The sequence below is a fragment of the Mytilus californianus genome, unplaced genomic scaffold, assembly GCF_021869535.1.
Source record: "Mytilus californianus isolate M0D057914Y unplaced genomic scaffold, xbMytCali1.0.p SCAF_13, whole genome shotgun sequence".
In the NCBI taxonomy this organism is placed as follows: domain Eukaryota; kingdom Metazoa; phylum Mollusca; class Bivalvia; order Mytilida; family Mytilidae; genus Mytilus; species Mytilus californianus.
In genome coordinates, this window is record NW_026262615.1 from 43,094,264 (window position 1) to 43,103,621 (window position 9,358).

Genomic DNA, 9,358 nt, shown 5'->3' on the forward strand with positions numbered 1-9,358 from the left:
TACATGGTTATCATTGATTTGTCCTTAAATTTGTACGAAACGCAATAAGTCGACTTATGAAAATAACTTCAAGAAATATCTAAATGAACTGTTAAAAAAACTCACAGAAACTTTGGTCATCGAAAACTGCTTTCTTTTTTTTTTTAATTTACTTTTGGTGTTTTTTTTAATCAAAATTTCTTAAATATATATGATTTTATTAATTTAATGTGTTTTAAATTTGCTCCTATTTATACGATCTTACAATAACAGAAAATCTTATGGATATGAGAAAGAACACAACAATTGAAGAACATAACTTGAGATTAGAAGACATTTTGCTTTCTGAAATAATAACTTTAACAGATGTACTGACAATATTTTTAAGAGTTATTGCTAGAATTTACTTTTAGCATGTTTAGATGAATAAAAGGGAGTAAATGTATGTTTTCTGTAATATATTAGTTTAAGTGAAATTAATATTTTTGAACCCACATTAGGCTATAAATATTTGATCTTATGCCGAAAATACAATGTACATGTATATAATTATTCGGCGCATGTTTGTGATAGGTTCAAGTTCAAATTCAATAAAAACCTATTCACCATAAGAAAAAATAGCTCACACTCAATTCAGAATACAATTTTGACAGCTGAGCTAAATAAAATCTGTGGTATTAATTTTCTTCTGGGTTTAGAACAATTCTTTTTTTTAGATATTAACATGGCCGTGTAAGAGAGCACCATTTTTCTTTGAGTTATGTTTACAGTTGCCAACACCATCACAGGTCGGATGGGAAATATTCTAGATATGCCCAAATTAATATTTAATTTAGGATGAGTTGCGAAGGCAGTTTTCATTGGCTGCTAAATGATGCATGGTGCTTCCAAACTCCCACAATCCAATGCTGCATCCTACAGTGTCCATCTGCTACATTTCTTACAACTGCGATAACAAACATGTGTTTTGTGTTTTGTTTGCATTTATGATGATGATGATGATGATGATGATGATGATGATGGATGATGATGATGATGGATGATGATGATGGATGATGATGATGATGATGATGATGATGATGATGATGATGATGATGATGATGATGATGATGATGATGATGATGATGATGATGATGATGATGATGATGATGATGATGATTGATGATGATGATGATGATGATGATGATGATGATGATGGCTGCTTCACGTCCTGCGGCAAATTAATATGCATATTCAGGATGAGAACATGTTAATGTTATATGAAATTTAGGCCTGCTTTGTACTAGAACGACACGCTGAGTTTGACTTGTAACATGCTAGTTCACAAGGTAACAGTTCGCAGGAAGACATGTCACCTTACCCGGACATATTATTCTGACTCCGCGTTAACCAGTCTTTACATTTACTCCTTAATGCCACGTGCTTAGCAGAGAAGTAGCAAATACCAATGTTAAAGTCTTTGGTTTGACCCGGCCGGGGTTTAACCCAGGACTTCCAGCAATCAAGGCAAACACTCTGCCACCGAGGCGGTGTTAGTATTTGTGATGAACAGAATTCATAATGCTTATTCTGATATAAATATGAAAGTGCTGACATTTCGGATTACAATAAGCATAGCTAGTTTGTGAGAAAAACAAAAAAAAAGACTGCTAACTAAACAAAAATTCATTCTATTGAGTATTGGTTTAAAAAAATATGCTGAAATATTCAATCTGTCGAGTGGCAAAACAGGAAGTTCATTTTTGAAAGACATAAAAAGCCCTTATATTAGCATTATATGTTTTGAAGGTGCTGACATAATACTAAATCATTCTGTTATGTAGTTTATACTAAAACAGTGGACAGATGACTGGAAGGATGGAGGGACGTTTGGATGAAGTGAGGAATGGGCAAGGGGATTGTATTACAGCCCCTACATCTAGTGAGAAGAGTTCGTAAGGTCAATAAATGTGACATTGGATTCTATAATAAAGAGCTGCATGATACAACCGTCGCTTTTTCAACGAATCAAGTTCCATAATTCCTCAATGTCATATCAGAAATTTATAAAAAAAAAACTAGAGGGAAATATTTTAATAGATAGAAACCAGTCACCAAAATTTCATGAAAACTGCTCAAAGCATTTTTGTGCTTAGCAGAGAAGTAGCAAATACCAATGTTAAAGTCTTTGGTTTGACCCGGCCGGGGTTTGAACCCAGGACTTCCAGCAATCAAGGCAAACACTCTGCCACCGAGGCGGTGTTAGTATTTGTGATGAACAGAATTCATAATGCTTATTCTGATATAAATATGAAAGTGCTGACATTTCGGATTACAATAAGCATAGCTAGTTTGTGAGAAAAACAAAAAAAAAAGACTGCTAACTAAACAAAAATTCATTCTATTGAGTATTGGTTTAAAAAAATATGCTGAAATATTCAATCTGTCGAGTGGCAAAACAGGAAGTTCATTTTTGAAAGACATAAAAAGCCCTTATATTAGCATTATATGTTTTGAAGGTGCTGACCAAATACTAAATCATTCTGTTATGTAGTTTATACTAAAACAGTGGACAGATGACTGGAAGGATGGAGGGACGTTTGGATGAAGTGAGGAATAGGCAAGGGGATTGCATTACAGCCCCTACTTCTAGTGAGAAGAGTTCGTAAGGTCAATAAATGTGACATTGGATTCTATAATAAAGAGCTGCATGATACAACCGTCGCTTTTTCAACGAATCAAGTTCCATAATTCCTCAATGTCATATCAGAAATTTATAAAAAAAAACTAGAGGGAGATATTTTAATAGATAGAAACCAGTCACCAAAATTTCATGAAAACTGCTCAAAGCATTTTTGTGCTTAGCAGAGAAGTAGCAAATACCAATGTTAAAGTCTTTGGTTTGACCCGGCCGGGGTTTGAACCCAGGACTTCCAGCAATCAAGGCAAACACTCTGCCACCGAGGCAGTGTTAGTATTTGTGATGAACAGAATTCATAATGCTTATTCTGATATAAATATGAAAGTGCTGACATTTCGGATTACAATAAGCATAGCTAGTTTGTGAGAAAAACAAAAAAAAAGACTGCTAACTAAACAAAAATTCATTCTATTGAGTATTGGTTTAAAAAAATATGCTGAAATATTCAATCTGTCGAGTGGCAAAACAGGAAGTTCATTTTTGAAAGACATAAAAAGCCCTTATATTAGCATTATATGTTTTGAAGGTGCTGACATAATACTAAATCATTCTGTTATGTAGTTTATACTAAAACAGTGGACAGATGACTGGAAGGATGGAGGGACGTTTGGATGAAGTGAGGAATGGGCAAGGGGATTGTATTACAGCCCCTACATCTAGTGAGAAGAGTTCGTAAGGTCAATAAATGTGACATTGGATTCTATAATAAAGAGCTGCATGATACAACCGTCGCTTTTTCAACGAATCAAGTTCCATAATTCCTCAATGTCATATCAGAAATTTATAAAAAAAAAACTAGAGGGAAATATTTTAATAGATAGAAACCAGTCACCAAAATTTCATGAAAACTGCTCAAAGCATTTTTGTGCTTAGCAGAGAAGTAGCAAATACCAATGTTAAAGTCTTTGGTTTGACCCGGCCGGGGTTTGAACCCAGGACTTCCAGCAATCAAGGCAAACACTCTGCCACCGAGGCGGTGTTAGTATTTGTGATGAACAGAATTCATAATGCTTATTCTGATATAAATATGAAAGTGCTGACATTTCGGATTACAATAAGCATAGCTAGTTTGTGAGAAAAACAAAAAAAAAAGACTGCTAACTAAACAAAAATTCATTCTATTGAGTATTGGTTTAAAAAAATATGCTGAAATATTCAATCTGTCGAGTGGCAAAACAGGAAGTTCATTTTTGAAAGACATAAAAAGCCCTTATATTAGCATTATATGTTTTGAAGGTGCTGACCAAATACTAAATCATTCTGTTATGTAGTTTATACTAAAACAGTGGACAGATGACTGGAAGGATGGAGGGACGTTTGGATGAAGTGAGGAATAGGCAAGGGGATTGCATTACAGCCCCTACTTCTAGTGAGAAGAGTTCGTAAGGTCAATAAATGTGACATTGGATTCTATAATAAAGAGCTGCATGATACAACCGTCGCTTTTTCAACGAATCAAGTTCCATAATTCCTCAATGTCATATCAGAAATTTATAAAAAAAAACTAGAGGGAGATATTTTAATAGATAGAAACCAGTCACCAAAATTTCATGAAAACTGCTCAAAGCATTTTTGTGCTTAGCAGAGAAGTAGCAAATACCAATGTTAAAGTCTTTGGTTTGACCCGGCCGGGGTTTGAACCCAGGACTTCCAGCAATCAAGGCAAACACTCTGCCACCGAGGCAGTGTTAGTATTTGTGATGAACAGAATTCATAATGCTTATTCTGATATAAATATGAAAGTGCTGACATTTCGGATTACAATAAGCATAGCTAGTTTGTGAGAAAAACAAAAAAAAAAGACTGCTAACTAAACAAAAATTCATTCTATTGAGTATTGGTTTAAAAAAATATGCTGAAATATTCAATCTGTCGAGTGGCAAAACAGGAAGTTCATTTTTGAAAGACATAAAAAGCCCTTATATTAGCATTATATGTTTTGAAGGTGCTGACATAATACTAAATCATTCTGTTATGTAGTTTATACTAAAACAGTGGACAGATGACTGGAAGGATGGAGGGACGTTTGGATGAAGTGAGGAATGGGCAAGGGGATTGTATTACAGCCCCTACATCTAGTGAGAAGAGTTCGTAAGGTCAATAAATGTGACATTGGATTCTATAATAAAGAGCTGCATGATACAACCGTCGCTTTTTCAACGAATCAAGTTCCATAATTCCTCAATGTCATATCAGAAATTTATAAAAAAAAAACTAGAGGGAAATATTTTAATAGATAGAAACCAGTCACCAAAATTTCATGAAAACTGCTCAAAGCATTTTTGTGCTTAGCAGAGAAGTAGCAAATACCAATGTTAAAGTCTTTGGTTTGACCCGGCCGGGGTTTGAACCCAGGACTTCCAGCAATCAAGGCAAACACTCTGCCACCGAGGCGGTGTTAGTATTTGTGATGAACAGAATTCATAATGCTTATTCTGATATAAATATGAAAGTGCTGACATTTCGGATTACAATAAGCATAGCTAGTTTGTGAGAAAAACAAAAAAAAAAGACTGCTAACTAAACAAAAATTCATTCTATTGAGTATTGGTTTAAAAAAATATGCTGAAATATTCAATCTGTCGAGTGGCAAAACAGGAAGTTCATTTTTGAAAGACATAAAAAGCCCTTATATTAGCATCATATGTTTTGAAGGTGCTGACCAAATACTAAATCATTCTGTTATGTAGTTTATACTAAAACAGTGGACAGATGACAGGAAGGATGGAGGGACGTTTGGATGAAGTGAGGAATAGGCAAGGGGATTGCATTACAGCCCCTACTTCTAGTGAGAAGAGTTCGTAAGGTCAATAAATGTGACATTGGATTCTATAATAAAGAGCTGCATGATACAACCGTCGCTTTTTCAACGAATCAAGTTCCATAATTCCTCAATGTCATATCAGAAATTTATAAAAAAAAAACTAGAGGGAGATATTTTAATAGATAGAAACCAGTCACCAAAATTTCATGAAAACTGCTCAAAGCATTTTTGTGCTTAGCAGAGAAGTAGCAAATACCAATGTTAAAGTCTTTGGTTTGACCCGGCCGGGGTTTGAACCCAGGACTTCCAGCAATCAAGGCAAACACTCTGCCACCGAGGCAGTGTTAGTATTTGTGATGAACAGAATTCATAATGCTTATTCTGATATAAATATGAAAGTGCTGACATTTCGGATTACAATAAGCATAGCTAGTTTGTGAGAAAAACAAAAAAAAAGACTGCTAACTAAACAAAAATTCATTCTATTGAGTATTGGTTTAAAAAAATATGCTGAAATATTCAATCTGTCGAGTGGCAAAACAGGAAATTCATTTTTGAAAGACATAAAAAGCCCTTATATTAGCATTATATGTTTTGAAGGTGCTGACTAAATACTAAATCATTCTGTTATGTAGTTTATACTAAAACAGTGGACAGATGACTGGAAGGATGGAGGGACGTTTGGATGAAGTGAGGAATGGGCAAGGGGATTGCATTACAGCCCCTACTTCTAGTGAGAAGAGTTCGTAAGGTCAATAAATGTGACATTGGATTCTATAATAAAGAGCTGCATGATACAACCGTCGCTTTTTCAACGAATCAAGTTCCATAATTCCTCAATGTCATATCAGAAATTTATAAAAAAATAAAATGCTCCGCAAGGCGCAGCTTGATACGACCGCAGAGGTCGAACCCTGAACAGTTGGGGCAAGTATGGACACAACATTCAAGCTTGATACAGCTTTGCATTTGGATTGTGATTAAATATTTGACACAGCATAGGTTTCTGACACAGAATGAATGTGGTCTAAGAACTTAAAAATTTTAAATTGGACATTCACCTATTATGGTCCAATATCCAAAAATCTAAGTACATGGTTAGATTCAGCATATCAAAGAACCCATATATTCAATTATTGTTGAAATCAAACAAAGTTTAATTTTGGACCTCGATTTGGACCAACTTGAAAACTGGGCCCATAATCAAAAATCTAAATACATGTTTAGATTCAGCATATCAAAGAACCCTAAGAATTCAATTTTTGTTAAAATCAAACTAAGTTTAATTTTGGACCCTTTGGACCTTAATGTAGACCAATTTGAAAATGGAACCAAAAATTAAGAATCTAAATTCACGGTTAGATTCGGCATATCAAAGAACCCCAATAATTCAATTTTTGATGAAATCAAACAAAGTTTAATTTTGGACCCTTTTGACCCCAATGTGGACCAATTTAAAAACGGGGCCCAAAATCCAAAAACTAAATACACGGTTAGATTCAGCATATTAAAGAACCCCAAGAATTCAAGAATAAAACCCCATTGAAATTGGTCAAGAAATAAGCAATTTATACGAAGTATCTTCTTTTGCACAATACTGTGCAATTAAATATTTCTTGCTATTGCGCAATACTGTACAATTGACAATTTCTTGCTATTGCGCAATATTGTGCTATTGGATATTTCTTGCTATTGCGCAATACTGTGCAATTGAAGATTTCTTGCTATTGCACAATACTGTGCAATTGAAGATTTCTTGCTATTGTGCAATACTGTGCAATTGAAAATTTCTTGCTATTGCACAATACTTATATAATAATTTACACATCCTGTTTGGTGTGTATCTCCTACCATATCATTATTATTTGCTTTTAAATATAAATCAGAAATAACCAACTTAAAATGGAAAATTTTAAAAGAAAAAAAAAAAGGAAAAAAAGAAAAAAAAAGGAAAAAAAGAAAAAAAAAAAATCCCCCCCCAAATTTTTTGAACCCCCTTATGATTCATCACCCCCAAACTCAATCCCAGCCTTCCCTTTGTGGTATGGTACCTTGCAGTACAATTTCAGAGAGATCCATAAACTTGAACACAAGTTATTGTCTGGAAACTAGAAAAATGTGTTTTTTGGCCACTTTTTGGCCCCAAATTCCTAAACGTTTAGGACAATTACCCCCAAACTAAAACCCAGCTTTCCCTTTGTGATATGGAACCTTGTAGTACAATTTCAGAAAGATCCATACACTTACACACAAGTTATTGTCCTGAAACTAGAAAAATGCTTGTTTTTTGCCCCTTTCTGGCCCCTAATTCCTAAAATATTGAGGCAATTACCCCCATCATCAATCCCAGCCTTCCCTTTGTGGTATGGTACCTTGCAGTACAATTTCAGAGAGATCCATACACTTGAACACAAGTTATTGTCTGGAAACTAGAAAAATGCTTATTTTTAGCCCCTTTTTGGCCCCCAATTCCTAAACGTTTCGGCAATTACCCCCAAACTCAATTCCAGCTTTCCCTTTGTGATATGGAACCTTGTAGTACAATTTGAGAAAGATCCATACACTTACACACAAGTTATTGTCATGAAACTAGAAAAATGCTTGTTTTTTGCCCCTTTTTTTGCCCCTAATTCCTAAAATTTTGAGGCAATTACCCCCAAAATCAATCCCAGCATTCCTTTTGTGATATGGAACCTTGTGGTACAATGTCAGAGAGATCCATACACTAACACACAAGTTATGTCTGGAAGTTACAAAAATTCGTAAGGGTTCCGCGGAACCCAGTGTCTCGCCTACTTTTACTGTTAATCGCAGGCTCAACAAAAATGAGGAAATAAATCAATAAAAATATTCCTCTTGATACTATCTTTTGATTGTAAGAAGCTTTTGTCCAAGTTTGGTAAAAATCCAGGATAGTTTATGAATCTAATAAATGTTTAAAAACTTTAACTGCAGACTGAATGTAATGTTAACTGGAAGAAAACAAAATTTCCTTCTAGATACTAGCATTTGATCATAAACAAGCTTCTGTCCAAGTTTGGTACAAATCCAAAATAGTATAAGAAAGTTATTAAAATTTTAAAAACTTTAACCACAGAGTGAATGTGTTGTTTCCTGGCAGAAAATCTAAGTCCATTTAAAAGTAAAAAATGGAAAAAATGGATTTATTTTTTTTACAAAATTTCCTTCTAGATACTAGCTTTTGATCATAAACAAGCTTCTGTCCAAGTTTGGTACAAATCCAAAATAGTATAAGAAAGTTATTAAAATTTTAAAAACTTTAACCACAGAGTGAATGTGTTGTTTCCTGGCAGAAAATCTTAGTCCATTTAAAAGTAAAATAAGGAAAAAATGGATTTATTTTTTTACAAAATTTACTTCTGGATACTATCTTATGATCATAAACAAGCTTCTGTCCAAGTTTGGTACAAACCCAGGATAGTTTAAGAAAGTTATTAAAATTTTAAAAACTTTAACCACAGAGTGAATGTAATATTTCCCGGCAGAAAAACTAAGTCCATTTATAAGTAAAATACGGAAAAAATGGAATTTTATTTTTACAAAATTTACTTCTGGATACTATCTTATGATCATAAACAAGCTTCTGTCCAAGTTTGGTAGAAATCAAGGATAGTTTAAGAAAGTTATTAAAATTTCAAAAACTTTAACCACAGAGTGAATATTTGTGGACGCCGCCGACGACGACGACGACGCCGACGGAATGTAGGATCGCTATGTCTCGCTTTTTCGACTAAAGTCGAAGGCTCGACAAAAATGCTTATTTTTGGCCCCTTTTTGGCCCTTAACTGTTGGTACCATAACCCCCAAAATCAATCCCAACCTTTCTTTTATGGTATTGAACCTTGTGGTAAAATTTCATAGAGATCCATTCACTTAAACTAAAGTTAGAGTGCGAAAACCAATGTGTCTTCGGA